The following is a 16,020-nucleotide window of genomic DNA, read 5'->3' as shown; positions in this document are numbered from 1 at the left end:
GAGCAATTATACTGCAGGTGAGGGGTTTCTTACCTCGTGTGCAAAGATTCTTACAAATCTAAGCGTTAGGTTTCCGGAGACGAAGACCTTCTCGACGAGCTGCTTGCGTCTACGCGTTCCTCTCGCGGAGGGGAACGTCCTTGTATCGAGGATCTTGCCGGAAGGTGCTCTCGTGACCCTTAGGGAAGGAACCCTAGGTTCCTTTTTGCTTGTGCTTGGGGCGCCGAGAGAAGAGAGGAACCGAGAGGAAGAGAGGCGTGAGGGCTTCGGTGGAGAGGGATTTTGCCGAACCAAACTTCTCAAATAAACCAAACCCTCTTTAAGTTTTTAATTTATATTAAGTGGTTTAATGAACCCAACTCTAATATAAATATATTTGGTTCTCCTTTCTTTCAGCACGGCCCTGCTGGGTACACCGGTTACTAAACTTATCCGTAAACCACGGGTCTCGGGTTCGATTCCCGCCTAAGCTATTTTACGGTTCCAATTATTTTTGCTACTTCCGCTACTCGGAAAATTCTGGAAAAATATCTAAAAATTCCAGAAAAATCATAGAATAATTCTAAAATAAATTCGGGAATTTTTTTTGGGCTTTACACATAGGACCACACAAATCAGAGTGAACCAATTCTAACACTTCTTTGGCTCTATACCCCTTGGCCTTGAACGGCCTCTTGGTCATTTTACCTTCCAAGCAAGATTCACAAGTTGGAAAATTTTCCAACTCAAATGAACTCAAAAGTCCATCGGCTATAAGCCTCTGAATCCTACTTAAGTTAATATGACCAAGCCTTAGATGCCAAAGATATGCTTGGTTCATCTCCGAAGGTTCTTTTCTCTTATTAGAGTTAGAAGATGAGTTATAAATTTCCATGTTTTGCTTTGTGGAAGAAATTGGATTTAAAGTATACAAATTGCCAACTAATGCACCAGAACAGATAATCACTTTATTTCTTTTAATAACTACATCGTTACTGAAAGAAACTGAATATCCATCTAAAAACAGTTTAGAAACTGAAATTAAATTCTTTCTAAAACTGGGTACATAAAGACAATTTCTTAAAATCAAATTTCTATTTCTACTAAAAGATAAGTAGACGTCTCCCACTGCAACAGCTGCCATGTAGACGGTAATTTCTCCTTCAGATAGTCGTCGGGTTTCCTGGAACCCCTGCAAGGAATTGCAGACATGATCAGTGGCTCCCGTATCTACACACCAGGTGCTGGTAGATAACACCGCTAAACATGTTTCAACAACTAGAGTATGAGATATACCTTTGTTTTGGTTCCTACGAGGACAGTCCGCCTTCCAATGTCCTGCCTGCTTACAGATGAAGCACTTGCCCTTCGGCTTCTTCATTCCAGCTTTAAATCCTGTACTCTGAGATTTATTCACTTTCTTTGCTGAACCAGCTTGTTTCTTCTTCTTCTTTCCTTTCGGTTTAGAAGTAGAACCATTTTCAGCATAGTGAATTTGAGCATTGTGACGAAATAATCCTTCTGCTTGAAGTTCTGTCAGTAGTTCCGCTAATGAATAAACCCTCTTATTCATATTATAGTTCAGGCGAAACTGCTCAAAACTTCTAGGTAGCGTTTGGAGGATCATATCGATCTGGGTTTCCCCATCAATTTCTCCTCCAAGGATCTGTATCTCGTTCAGATAAGCCATCATCTTTAGGATATGATCCCTTATAGGAGTACCCTCTTGCATGGTGGCTGTCATTATCTTTCTCATGGCTTCTTGCCTAGAAGCCCTATCTGATGACCAAAGAGTTCCTTGAGATTGTTCATAATATCGTTGGTAAATCTTGATGTCGATGTTGCAATACATTTGACATTGAAGCCAAAATGTAACACCGCGCCATCTCATCTACTTTTACCCATTTCCTATGATATTCAATCTCCTCTTGGGTAGATTCACCGATGGGTGCATCGGGGCATTGCTCGGTCAATAGACAAATTTATAGCTTTCAGCAATAAGAACAATGTCCAGGTTTCTTTTCCAATCTATGTAGTTTGGTCCAGTAAGTCTATTCTGTTGAAGTATGATGGACAATGGGTTGAAAGACATCCTAAGAATCACAAATAACTTTTGGTCAGAACTCTAAATTTAGAATAATATTGATTCCTCAAACAATACTATTTTAAATTAACCAACACCTCAAAACACCGTGAATTTTGTATGCCACGTTAGTGTGGACGTATACAAATTCAACATTTGTAAAAGGAGGGTTTTATCCCATTAATTTTATTATCTTGTCAACCTAACTTTTTGACAAATAAAATTAATAGTTGGTGTCTTTTGGTCACACAAATAATAGCAGTGACTCCGATGGGGAGGATATTATTAGATGTGTCTAAGTGTATACCATTACTTGACACTAAGTTCATTAATAAGATTATGCCCCTTCCGTTGGGGAAGATCACACGCTCTTAATTAACTTCCTATAGTCATCCAAAAATGGAAGTCTGTTCTAGTGATCCACAAACAAGCTCATCCGTTATGGAGGAAGGCACTCAGAGCCAACGCGCAAGCTTGTTTGCATCACTTACAAACCAGTAATGGAGACCATGGGATTTATTTAAAAATCCCTCTCCCACTTAGTTATTTATAAATAAGGAATTTTAACTATGCTAGCCTACTAAAACTTGTAAACTAACATGCACACACAGCATAATATAAAAGCAATAAATAGAAAATTTAATTTTCAACTATTATGGCTTTTATCACTTATTGTCCTCCATGTGTTGTCATCCCAAGCTGCTGCCATATTTGGCCACCGCCACCGGATCTAGTTGTCGCATCCATCTTGCTCCTAGTTCCGCTGCGCCTCTGGTCCTTAGAAGGTTCCACGCTTTGTAAGATTCGATCCGCGACATAAATAGAATTTTACATTTTGATCCTATATTCCATAAAAGGAATGTACATGTATCTAGATCAAAAATAAAATCCTAATAAAACTAAATACAGCTCCTGTATTTTAATACAATCATGCACACACAGATAAATGCCCTTGACATGTCCAAGGGTCCAATCACACACATAATAACTAAAAGCCATAATAGTTGGATCCTGCATCCACAAAGTTAGCACATCCTACTATTAACCTGCCTAAATTATGTATGACATGTGCATAATTAAACTAAATACCAAATACACAGAGGCAAAACCCTAGCTCGATACCAATTGTTGGTTGCTACTCTGAAAACCTATAGGTTCCATGCATAAAAATTTTGTACAAAGGTCCGAACCTTTTCCTAGCTACCATGTGTTCTTTAAATTAAATTTTGGATCGTCATGGAACTTAACACGTTTGATCCAAAACTTAATCTATTTGTTCTTTTAGGTTTTGACTTGGATCTCCTACGGAACTTAACACGTTCGACCCAAGTCTCCTTAAGTTATTAATTCCATTAAATATTAATTTCCATAATTGGTTCCCAGTACTGACGTGGCGAGGCACACGGCCTTCTTGGATATGGGAGCAACCACCACCGACTAGACAAAACCTTTTATAGAAAGCTAATATTTAATTTCCTAAAATAACTTTAGGTTAACCAAAGAGAACAATCAAATCACAAGAAAAAAAAAACAAAAGAACACAACTTCGAAAAAACATATTCGAAATTCTAGAACGTAAGCCTCTTGTATTTGGTATTATTTCCATAAATAACTAGCAAGATGCGGAAATAAAAATTACTAGTTATACCTTGTAGAAAAACCTCTTGATCTTCTACCGTATTCCTCTTCTAACCTCGGACGTTGTGTGGGCAACGATCTACCGAGATGAGAAACCACCAACCACCTTCTTCTCCTCCAAGCAAGATTCGGCCACAAAGGAAAGCTTCACCAAGGAGAAAAACCAAAATACTAACCAAGCTCCAAGAGATGCTAGCTTTCTCTCCTCCTTCTTCTTCTTCTCCAAGTAGTATCCGGCCACCACAAGAGCTCCAAGGGAGAGAGAGAGGTTCGGCCACCACAAGAGAAAGAGAGGGAGAGGATGGCCGGCCACACCAAGGAACAAAAGAGGGAGAGAAATAATAGATGTTGTGTCTCTTGAAGGCACCCTCACCCCTTCTTTTATATTCCTTGGCCTAGGCAAATTAGGAAATTTAATTACAATAAAATTTCCTTAATTTCCTTGACATGATTTAATTGAGAAAAATAAAATAAAATTTCCCCAATTAAAATCAAGTGGCCGGCCACATCAATGAAAACAAAATTGGACAAGTTTTAATCAACAATTAAAACTTCCTAATTTGTTTCCGGAAATTTTAAAAATAAAATTTCTCTTCAAATCTCTTCATGGTTGATAAAAAGGAAATTTCTATAATTTTAATTTTACAACATGTGAATAATTTTTAAAGAGAAAATAAAATATCTCACCAATCTACAAATAAGGAAAGAGATATAATCTCTTTCTTTAATCTTTTGTAGATCTTTTACAAGAGAGATATTTTAATTTTAATTCTCTTTAATAAATTATATCTTCCACATAATAAAAATTAAAATTAAATTTATTTTTTAATTTAATTTGGCCGGCCCTACTAGCTTGGGTTCAAGCTAGGGCCGGCCACCCAATCTTATACCTAGGCCGACCCTAGCTTGTTCCCAAGCTAGCTTGGCCGGCCCCTATTGGGTGGGTATATAAGGTGGGTATAGGTGGGTATAGAACTCTATAAATAAGAGGCTACGATAGGGACCGAGAGGAGGAATTGATTTTGGTCTCCCGATAAAATTAAGCATCCCGTGTTCGCCCCGAACACACAACTTAATTTTATCAATAATAATTTATTCCACTAGAGAACTATTATTGAACTACCGCACCAATCCCAAATTACATTTTTGGGCTCCTTCTTATTATGAGTGTGTTAGTCTCCCTGTGTTTAAGATATCGAATGTCCACTAATTAAGTGAGTTACTGACAACTCATTTAATTAATATCTTAGTCCAAGAGTAGTACCACTCAACCTTATCGTCATGTCGGACTAAGTCCACCTGCAGGGTTTAACATGACAATCCTTATGAGCTCCTCTTGGGGACATTCTCAACCTAGTATCTCTAGGACACAGTTTCCTTCTATAATCAACAACACACACTATAAGTGATATCATTTCCCAATTTATCTGGCTTATTGATTCATCGAACTAAATCTCACCCATTGATAAATTAAAGAAATAAATATCAAATATATGTGCTTGTTATTATATTAGGATTAAGAGCACACACTTCCATAATAACCGAGGTCTTTGTTTCTTTATAAAATCAGTATAAAAGAAACGACCTCAAATGGTCCTACTCAATACACTCTAAGTGTACTAGTGTAATTATACAGTCAAGATAAACTGATACCTAATTATACTACGACCTTCTAATGGTTTGTTCCTTTCCATTTTGGTCGTGAGCTACTGTTTATAATTTATAAGGTACTGATAACATTATCTTCTGCATATGACACCACATGCTATGTTATCTACAATATAAATTAATTGAACAACTACAAACAAATGTAGATAATTTGACCAAATGTGATTCTTTATTCAAGACAAATGTTTACAAAAGCTTAGGCTTTCAGTATACACTCCAACAGGTGAAAGGAAAGAAATGGTAGAGCTGGGCATTCAGACAGAGATGATAGATGAGACCACTCAGGCTATCCAGAAGATCAGACAGAGAATTGAGACTGCCCAGAGTAGACAGAAGAGTTATGCTGACACCCGTCGTAGGCCACTGGAATTCCAAGTGGGAGAAATAGTCTTTCTCAAGGTCGCCCCTATGAAGGGAGTGATGAGATTTGAAAAGAAGGGCAAATTAAGTCCTCGCTATGTAGGACCTTACCTGATTATAGAGAGGATTGGGAAAGTAGCTTACAAGCTGAACTTACCACAAGACATGTTAGCAATACACAATGTATTTCATGTCTCCATGCTAAAGAAGTGTATTCACGACCCTAGCCAAGTGATTCAGCCTCAGACAGTGCAGATCCAGGAGGATCTTAGCTATGAGAGCAGACCTACACAGATAGTAGACAGAGAAGTCAAGAAACTAAGAAACAAAGAGGTGCCACTAGTGAAGGTCATCTGGCAGAATCAGAAGCACAAGGAAGTTACTTGGGAGCGTGAGGACAGTATGAGACAGAAATATCCAGAGTTATTCTAAGTTCGAGGATGAACTTTTTATAAGGTATGGGGGATTGTAACGACCCAACTTTTCCTATTTTGAGTTCTAAATGTCCTTAAAAATATTTGGAAATGCTTTTAAAATATTCTAGAGATTTTTAGGAATTTTTAGAGTATTTTTATGGAATTTTCTGAGGTCGTTTAGTATTGTTTCTAAACAAAAGAAATTTCGACAAAAAAAAATGTCCAAGCCGAGGTTTGACTCGTAAACCTCGGACAAGTTGTAAGTCGTAAGTGGAACGTGATAACCAAGTGATCAAGCAAGTATTTCATGAACAAATAGGAACCGAATTAGTATTAAGTAGTTATAGGAGCCGGTAATAAGCAAGGGTATAAAGGATAAGTTAAAGAGTTTCGGGATTTATTTTTCCTGAACCCCTAATTTCGTTGTTCAGGCGAAAACAAAGACGACAAGCCTAGGGATTTGTCTCCGGCGGCCGGTGAGCACCTTTTCCGGTGAGATCTTCACACCTTCATGATCCCCTCGTCGAGAAGAACAAGTAGATACAAAGAGATCGCTGAGGAAACAACTTCTCCGCAAACCCTAGAAGTTTCCCGTCGGCTGTAAGTCAAAGAAAACCTAAGGTTAGTGCTACTCACCTGCAGTAGGAGTAGTTCCGCGACTTTGCTTTCTTCTTGGCTTCCTCGCCGAGCATGAATAGTCACGCCTTTTGAGCTTTCCGATTAGATCGCTTTACTTATGTGTTTAGCATGCCATTCGGGTTTGCCTTGTTAATTCCGAGCACGAATAGCCTTACTGGGAGCATACTGTTAGACTTATCATGCTTTAGAAGTTCTGTTTTCTTCCTTTACTTTCATAGCAAGAGCATTACAACTGGATTTCCTGGTTAGGTTAAGAAGCCAGAACAGACCTGGTTTTAAGCATCGCAATTGTGAATCCTTTTGTTGTCATTTTAGCATTTCAGGCAAGGACAACCTTACATTAAGCATTTTAGCTTTGAACTTGCAGCTTTAGATGTTCCTTTAGCAATTACAATTTGGTTTCCTTGTTCCCCTCTGATTACGAACAACCATCTATGTAGTATCAGAAGCTTATTGATTGAAGTTATAATATGCTGTTGTTATTATTTTTAATGAGCATGTTAGTATTGTTAATAGATTTAGATCTGTTAGTAAAGTTATAATATGTTGTGTTTTTAATTAGCATGCTTATCTTTAGTTTTTTTTAGCTTATGTTGTTCTTTCGGAGTTTCAGTACATGCATCATGTGAAAGCAAATTCTGTTTTAGACTCCTGTTACTTGTTGAGCATGATTAGCATTAATTCTAGCTTTACAGCTTCACCTTTAGCATTTATTCAAGGTTATGAGAGATTAGAAGTAAAGGAAAGACCAAAGTCTTGATAGGAAAAGATAACAAGTAATTTAAAGTAAGAGGCTAGTACCCGACTTCCAAGGTTGTCGTTAAACAAATCCAGGTGACCAATTCCAAGGTCTTGGCCCTGGTAAGACCAAGGTCTTTACCCTCATAGGACTGATGGCTCGCTACCTCAGTCGCTATTAGGGAGCGCGCATTGGTACTAAGCCTGGGCCCAAGAGATTAATATTCTAAAGTATAAGAAGTATAAGTTTAATAGAGGGTTAAGTTCTAACAAGTTGAGACCTTTTTATTGCTATTAAATGGGCAAGAACAACCCTTTGTTTAAAGCATACAGTGTAGTTTTCTTGCAATTCAACTAACATGAGTAGTTGTATATCTTAGCACTCCGATTTCTGATTTTCCTTGATAATTGCACAAGCATGAGTAGCTTTATTTTAAGCATGCAGCTGGATTTCTGTTACTGTTGAGTTTGCAGTTTTGTTCGGAATTTTTGTCCTTATGCATTTCCGAGTTTTGTGAGATAGATTAGTACTTACTAAGCTTTTTGCTTATAGTTTCCATTTCCTCCTACTGCAGATAAAGGAAAAGGGAAAGTGATATAAAGGAAGGCAACAAGGAGAATGCTTGGTGGGTGTCTGATGCTGAACCATGGAAGCTTGGGACCTCACTAAGAGTTTAATTAGATTCTCTACTTCAAATTGTTAGAGAAATTAGAGAAATTAGAGATCTGTTATTAGCTTAATTGCATTGCTTGAACCTGAAAATGCCCCTTAGTACTGCTGAATTGTTTACCTGCCTTTGCAATTTATGTTGCTTGCTGGAATTCTTACTGAAGTTTCCCTTTACTGCTGGAAAGTTTTTATCTTGCTAGAATTGAAATGCTGGAAACGTACATTTGCATTCCTTGGAGAGATAAACATCTTGTATTCGGTTGGAATCTGTGATTTCTGGTTTTGCTGGAAATCTTGAAGTTCGACTGGAATTGATTTTCTGGGTTGCTGAAAAAGGGGATTTTGATTGCTGTAGTGGAGTTTATAAGCATGCAAGTGCAGATATTTTTATGTTGCCGGTTCAGTGATAAATTGCATGCTCATTTTTGCTCCAATTCTAACATGCTGTAGTTGCTGTAAATTACATGCTGTTTGTAGCTGAAATTATTTAGTTGCTAAGAAATTGCAGTGAGAATGTTTCAATCGCAAGTATGATAGTTACCACTTCTTGCATGTATGCTAGCTGTTGACAAGTAGAGGTATTAGTTTTCTATAATTCTTCTTGATAGCAATTGCCATGTATGCTTGATATGAAGTGTAGTAAGAACTAAAATCAGTGATGGAGTTTTATGCTCAGATTTCTTTTCCACAGATTTTAAATATTACTGATATTAGAGTAAGTAATACCAGTTAAGCAGAGTTAGTAGTCAAGTAGGGGTCGCCCTCAGTTTTCCGGTAATTTTTGGGGTTTGTTTGGTATTTTTACCAAAAGAAATGAATTTGAGGCAAAAAGAGGCCGAGCCGAGGATCGAACCGGAGACCTCTAGTTAAGCAAAGTCTTAAGTTGTTTCAGATGACCAGGAACCCAGCAGGGCCATACTGATTAAATAGATAGCGAAATTAATTTAAGAGGTAGTAGATAACAGAAAATACCTTAGTATAAGAGGGATAAGTTAAGAGAGGAGTTGAGGTTTTTTTTTTGCTGTGACCAAACCCTTCCTCTCCTCTCTCGCGTGCGACGGCGGTGCTCGGGCGGAAACGAAGAAGGAAGCTAGGGCTTTGTCTCCGGCGGCCGGCCAAGGGTGAATCCGAGGGTTTTTTTTCACACCCTCACGATCCTCTCGTCAAGCAGAACGTGTAGACGCGAGGAGTCATCGGAAAATTCGAGCTATCTGAAACCCTAGAAGCCTATCTCGGCTGTGAGTGAAGGGAATAAAAGTAAGCGTTACTCACCTACAGTAAGGGAAGTTTCGTGTAACGCCCGAAAATTCTCAAAATACTTTTATAAATATCCTAGTATTTTTCTGGAATTTTAGGATATTTTTATGGAATTTTTAGAGCAGCGGAAGTAGCAAAAATAAATAGAATCGTAAAATGGCCTAGGCGGGAATCGAACCCGAGACCTATGGGTCCTACGACTTATGGTGAACTTTAGTAACCAGGTGAACCCAGCACGGCCATGCTGAAAGAAGAGGGAATCAATTATATTTATATTTAAGTTGGGCGAATTTACCACTTAATATAAATAGGGAAAGATTAAGTGAAGAGTTATTTTTAACGTAACTCTCCTCACCCTCACCCTAGTCACGCCGCCCCTTTCTTCTCCCTCACCTCTCTGCGCCAACCTCAAGAAGACCTAGGGTTTCATCTTGAGGAGCGTAGGAGTACCTTCCGGCGACATCAAGGATACGAGGGCGCTCCTCTTCGCGAGAAGAACACGTAGACGCAAGGGGATCGCCGAAGGGATCTTCTCCACCAGGAAACCTAGCGACTAGAATCGTTAGAAACTTCGAGCAGGAGGTAAGAAACCCCTCACCTGCAGTATAAGTAGTTCTCGTGTTATTGTATTCTTTAGTTTAGTAGTATATGGATTTGTGGCACATAGGGTATGCAACAGCGCACGCCAAGTGCTCGATAGTATGTTCAGTACAATTAAAATGCGACTTAGGCATTTTAATAGTTTAGCTAAATGCGATAGAAGCATTTATTTAGTATATGCAGTTTTACTTCAGCTTATATGGGACTATGGTCCAATGGGTGGGCTCCCATAGTCGCATTTAGGTTCAGATAACCAAGCTTTGGGTTCAGATAACCTAGAAATAGCAAGAACAGCAAAATTCAGCTATAACCATTATTTTATTTTATCAGTGGCACTGTACTGGATTAGATATCCATTGGGTTGGGCTCCCATAGTCGTCCCTAGGTTCAGCTAACCTAGTAAACCCTACTAGATTCAGAATTTATAACCCCGGGTTTAGTTAGGGATGCACGCACAGCAAGTACAGTTGCCGGGCCCATCAGCAGCATGTTTAGTATTTTCATCTATTATATATATAAAGTTTTCAAACTCTCACAAGATAGTTATGTGAATTCAGTATAGCTTCAGCATTAGTCTAGCATTAGCTTAGCTCAGCTTTTTGTATCAGTTCAGTTTTCCTATTAACACAATGTGATAGTTATGATTAGCTTTACTGCCATGATCAATTTTGATTCTATGTGTTGTATGCCATGCCATGCTAGCATATTCAGTATGTATTTCAAAGAGCATGTTTTCAAAGCATAAGTAGCATCGTATGCATGTTTTGTGAGATAGATGGTTTCTTACTAAGCGTAAAGCTTATAGTTACTTCTTTCCTTATACTACAGATAAAGGTAAAGGAAAGATGGACTAGCGGAGGCTGGAGGTCAATGCAAGGAAGATGTGTGTGGATGGAACCTGGAATGAAGACCTTGGAAGAACTAGAACATTCAAGAACTTAGTGTTTCTTATTATGACACTCTTTGCTTATTTAGTTATCTAAATGCATGGAATTATAGAAAATCTGCTTAAATTGTTAGTGACCATGTTTAGGATGCTAGTTGTTTGCTATTAGAATGTTCTCCAGTTTTTGTAGAACTTATGTATGTGATCTTGGCATGAAACAGTGCTGAAATCAGAGCTTTGCTGCGAAATCAGAAACCCCAATCGATTAGTGGATCGATTGGGGGCCCTCAATCGATCAGCGGATCGATTGGCAGCCTGTTTCCGCGAATAGTAAGCTTGTGGATCGATCAGCCGATCGATTCAGTCACATTCTGTCGCAAACAGAGAGTTCAGGGATCGATCGTTCGATCGATCGGGAAATCGCTCCCGCGAACAGAGAGCTCTGGAATCGATCACTGGATCGATTGGCTAGTCTGGATCGATCAGCCGATCGATCCAGAATATTATCCCGAGCACAGTAGCAGTCTGAATCGATCCATGGATCCATCCAACAGCTTGCAATCGATTGAGTTCAATCTGGATCGATTGGGAAGCTGGGTTTTGACCAAGAGACCTTGTAATTCAGCTCCTTGACCATAGGGGATGTAGGATATGCCATGTATACTTTAGATTGCATCCCTCAGCAAATGTAGGACCAAGAACTTGTATTAGCTTAGTAAAGTTTTAAATTGGTATTGCTTTCCGCACTTAGACTAGTGATGGTCATGGATATAGCTTAGCACAACATAATGTAACGGTATGACCTTACAGCTTAGCCAGTAGAAGGCGGGTCGTTATAGAGTGGTATCAGAGCGAGGTTCCATACTTCCTACACACACATCAGCATTGAACCTGCAGCTTCCAAGTAAGAACATCTCTCACTTTATGTATGTTTCATTTCCATGTTTAGATATAACTAAAGCATGTTTGTTTACGATAGTATTTAACATGATAACAATAGTTACTCAATTAGGATGGTATTAGTTATGTATGTCCTCTATGTCTCTAGAAATGGCACGAGGATGCCCAGCTAGAAGGGCACCAGCTACTGAGCCCCAGCACGAGGCAGGCAGTTCAGTGCCTCCTCCAGACCTTACAGCATTAGTGGCTCAGTTACAGCAGCAGCTAGCTGAACAGCAACAGGAGATAGCCACCTTGAAGGCTAATCAGCAGAACACTCCCACTGTCACTCCAGAGCCTAACTTGGCAACTCCAGTAGTGATAGAGGTTCCACCAGTCCAACCTGCAGCACCAGTGGCCCCAGCAGCAGGGACATAGAGAGAAGCCTATCTGATCCAGTGGTAGAGAGTCAAGCCAGAGAATTTCTCAGGCACCAGTGAACCATGGGATGCTCAAGCCTGGTTCAAAACACTGGAGAGTACGATGGAGCTTCTGGACTGGCCAGAACAGGAGAAGGTGAAATGCGCCTCTTTCTGCCTGACAGGAGACGCACGTATGTGGTGGGAGAAGATTAAAGCGAAGCGCCCAGTGAACCATATGACATGGGCTGACTTCGAAAGGGAATTCTTCGAGGAGTTTTTCCACATGCGGGTCACAAACCGCCACTACGACGAGTTCACTAAATTTCGTCAGGGCAACCTTTCAGTTGAGGAGGCCGTGAGGAAATTCAACAGACTGGCTCGTCTATGCCCTGAACTAGTCAGCACCGAAAGGGAACGAGTCCGGTTGATGCTCAAGATGTTAAGGACGGAAATAGCAATGAATGTGGCCAGCGGTGTCCGTAGGCCGCAAACCACAGAAGAACTAGTAAGCAGTGCTCTGACCACCGAGCATTATCAGAACAGTATCAAGCAGCAGAAGCAAGCCCTCTCAGAGACCAAAGGATAAGGAGGCTCGGGTACTCAGAAACACCAGGGCCACAACTCCCACGACTCTAACTGGAAAGGGAACTCTAGCAACAAGCGCAAACCAGGGAGTTACCCAAAAGGAGGACCAGCTAGTAAACAACCCAGTTATCCCAAGTGTGCTACTTGTGGGAAATTCCACCCTGGAGTTTATCGTAAGGGCACACGAGGATGCTTTGAGTGTGGACAGGAAGGGCATATGGCTAAACAGTGCCCAAACAAGACCATCTTTCCTCCACTACAGCCGATTCAGTATGAAGTCAAGCCAGCACAGTTGCACCAGATGCAGGCTGCTTTAGATGGTCCACAGATCAGCCAGGGCAGACTAGAAGCCCCTCCAGCTACGACCAATGCGAGGATCTACTCACTCACCAGAGAGGACGTAGCGAATGCCTCGACAGTTGTTTCAGGTCAGATTAGTATTTTACAGCAAAGTACAACTGTCTTATTCGATATTGGGGCAACCCATTCTTATATATCCAGGACGTTTTCTGAAAAGTTAGCGATACCCCCAGAGGTACACAGTAGTCAGTTTCTGACGACATTACCTTCAGGAGAAATTATGGCATCCACGCACTGGCTCAGAGCAGTGCCAGTCATTATAGCAGACAGAGAACTCTTTTGTGATCTGATAGTGCTAGATATGACTGATTATGATGTCATCTTTGGAATGGACTTCCTGATCAGATACGGTGCCTCTATAGAGTGCCGTAAACAGAAAGTCGTATTCCAACCTGAAGTAGAAGTGCAGTTCGAGTACATCGGAGAACCGAAGAGAAAAACCAAGAAATTTCTCTCAGCTCTGAAAGCACAGAAACTAATGGATTCAGGATGTACAGGATTCCTAGCACATGTAGTCAATACCAGTCAGAACAAGGACCAACAGCTAGAAGAGGTCCGAGTTGTATGTGACTACCTTGCAGTCTTCCCTGAAGAGTTACCAGGCCTAGCACCAGACAGGGAGATTGAATTCGAGATAGAACTCATTCCCGGTACAAATCCTATCTCCAAAGCACCCTACCGCATGACTCCAACAGAACTGAAAGAACTTCATGAGCAGCTACAGGAGCTGCTTGACAAGGGCTTCATACGTCCTAGTCACTCACCATGGGGAGCGCTTGTATTGTTCGTGAAGAAGAAGGACGGGAGCATGCTCCTGTGTATAGATTACAGAGCGCTAAACCAAGTCACGATCAAGAACAGGTATCATCTTCCCAGAATAGATGACCTGTTCGATCAGCTAAAGGGAGCAGCAGTGTTCTCTAAGATAGACCTCAGATCAGGTTATCATTAGGTGAAAGTTAAATAAGGGGATATACCCAAGACAACATTCAGGACTAGATACGGACATTATGAGTTCGTAGTCATGCCCTTTGGTGTGACAAATGCTCCAGCTACTTTCATGGACCTCATGAACAGAGTATTCAGAGAATACTTAGATAAGTTCGTTATCGTATTCATCGATGACATCCTTATCTATTCAGGAACACAGGAAGAACACGCAAAGCACCTGAAAATAGTATTGCAGACCCTTCAGCAGAACTAGTTGTACGCCAAGTTCACAAAATTTGAATTTTGGTTAGATCAGGTGTCCTTCATAGGACACATTATCTCAAAGGATGGTATTATGTTAGACCCCAGTAAGATAGAAGCTGTGAGTAACTGGAAAAGACCCAAGAACGCCAGTGAAATCAGAAGCTTTTTGGGACTAGCAGGCTATTACAGAAAATTTGTAGAGGACTTCTCCAGAATAGCCTCCCCACTGACAGCTCTTACCAGAAAGAACAGAAAATTTCAGTGGACAGAGGACTGCGAGAACAGCTTCAGCGAGTTAAAGAGGAGATCGACCAGTGCTCCCATTTTGACTCTACCAGAAAACACAGACAGCTTTGATATTTATAGTGACGCCTCTAAGTTGGGACTAGGAGCAGTACTGATGTAGAATGGCAAGGTGATCACCTATGCCTCCAGACAACTCAAGGAATATGAGAAGAATTACCCTACTCATGACCTTGAGCTTGCAGCAGTAGTGTTCGCTCTCAAAATTTGGAGACATTACTTGTATGGAGCTCAGTGCAGAGTGTATACAGATCATCAGAGTCTGAAGTACTTCTTCACTCAGAAGGATCTGAATATGCGGCAGCGCAGATGGCTAGAGCTGGTCAAAGATTATGACATAGACATCCTCTACCACCCAGGAAAAGCCAATAAGGTAGCAGACACACTTAGCAGAAAGTCCAGTGCTGCCTTATATCTCTAGCAGCCATGTCACCGCCCCTACAGAAAGAGATCACAGATTTCGGTCTCGAACTCATAGTTGGACAGCTCTCTACTATGACATTAGAGTCTACCTTGCTTGGTGACATCCAGACAGCTCAGGAACAGGATCCTGAAATTCAGAAAATCAAGCAAGGATTAGCAGAATCAGAAAGTGGAGAATTCAGAGTATCCGATAGTGGGGTATTGTACTTTGATGACAGATTATGTGTTCCAGATCAGGAGAAACTATGAAGAAAGATTTTAGATGAGGCTCACAAGACTCCCTATGCGATGCATCCTGGCTCCACCAAGATGTACCAGGACTTGAAGAAACATTTTTGGTGGCCTGGGATGAAAAGAGATATCGCTAGATATGTCAGTACCTGTCTGACCTGTCAGAGGGTCAAGGCAGAACATCAGAGACCAGGAGGAGTTTTGCAGCCTATTCAGATTCCAGAATGGAAGTGGGAAGGCATTTCTATGGATTTCATAGTGGGATTACCCAGAACCACGAATGATTTTGATACCATATGGGTAATAGTCGACAGGTTGACTAAATCAGCCCACTTCTTAGCTATCAGGATATCCTACTCCATGGAGCAGCTAGCTCAGTTGTATCTCAAGGAGATCATTAGATTACATGGAGTCCCACGAACCATTAGACAAGGACAGTAGGTTCACATCACACTTCTGGGAGTGTGTACAGTCAGCTTTGGGCACGAAGTTAAAGTTCAGCACAACTTTCCATCCTTAGACAGATGGTCAGACGGAGCGAGTAAATCAGGTACTCGAAGATATGCTCGAATATGTGCCCTAGACTTCAAGGGAAGTTGGTACAAATATCTGAGCTTAGCAGAATTTGCATACAACAACAGCTATCAGGCCACCATCGGTATGGCACCTTACGAGGATCTCTATGGGCG

Source organism: Zingiber officinale, chromosome 4A (genome assembly GCF_018446385.1).
Source record: "Zingiber officinale cultivar Zhangliang chromosome 4A, Zo_v1.1, whole genome shotgun sequence".
Lineage (NCBI taxonomy): Eukaryota > Viridiplantae > Streptophyta > Magnoliopsida > Zingiberales > Zingiberaceae > Zingiber > Zingiber officinale.
This window is presented reverse-complemented; position numbering follows the sequence as displayed.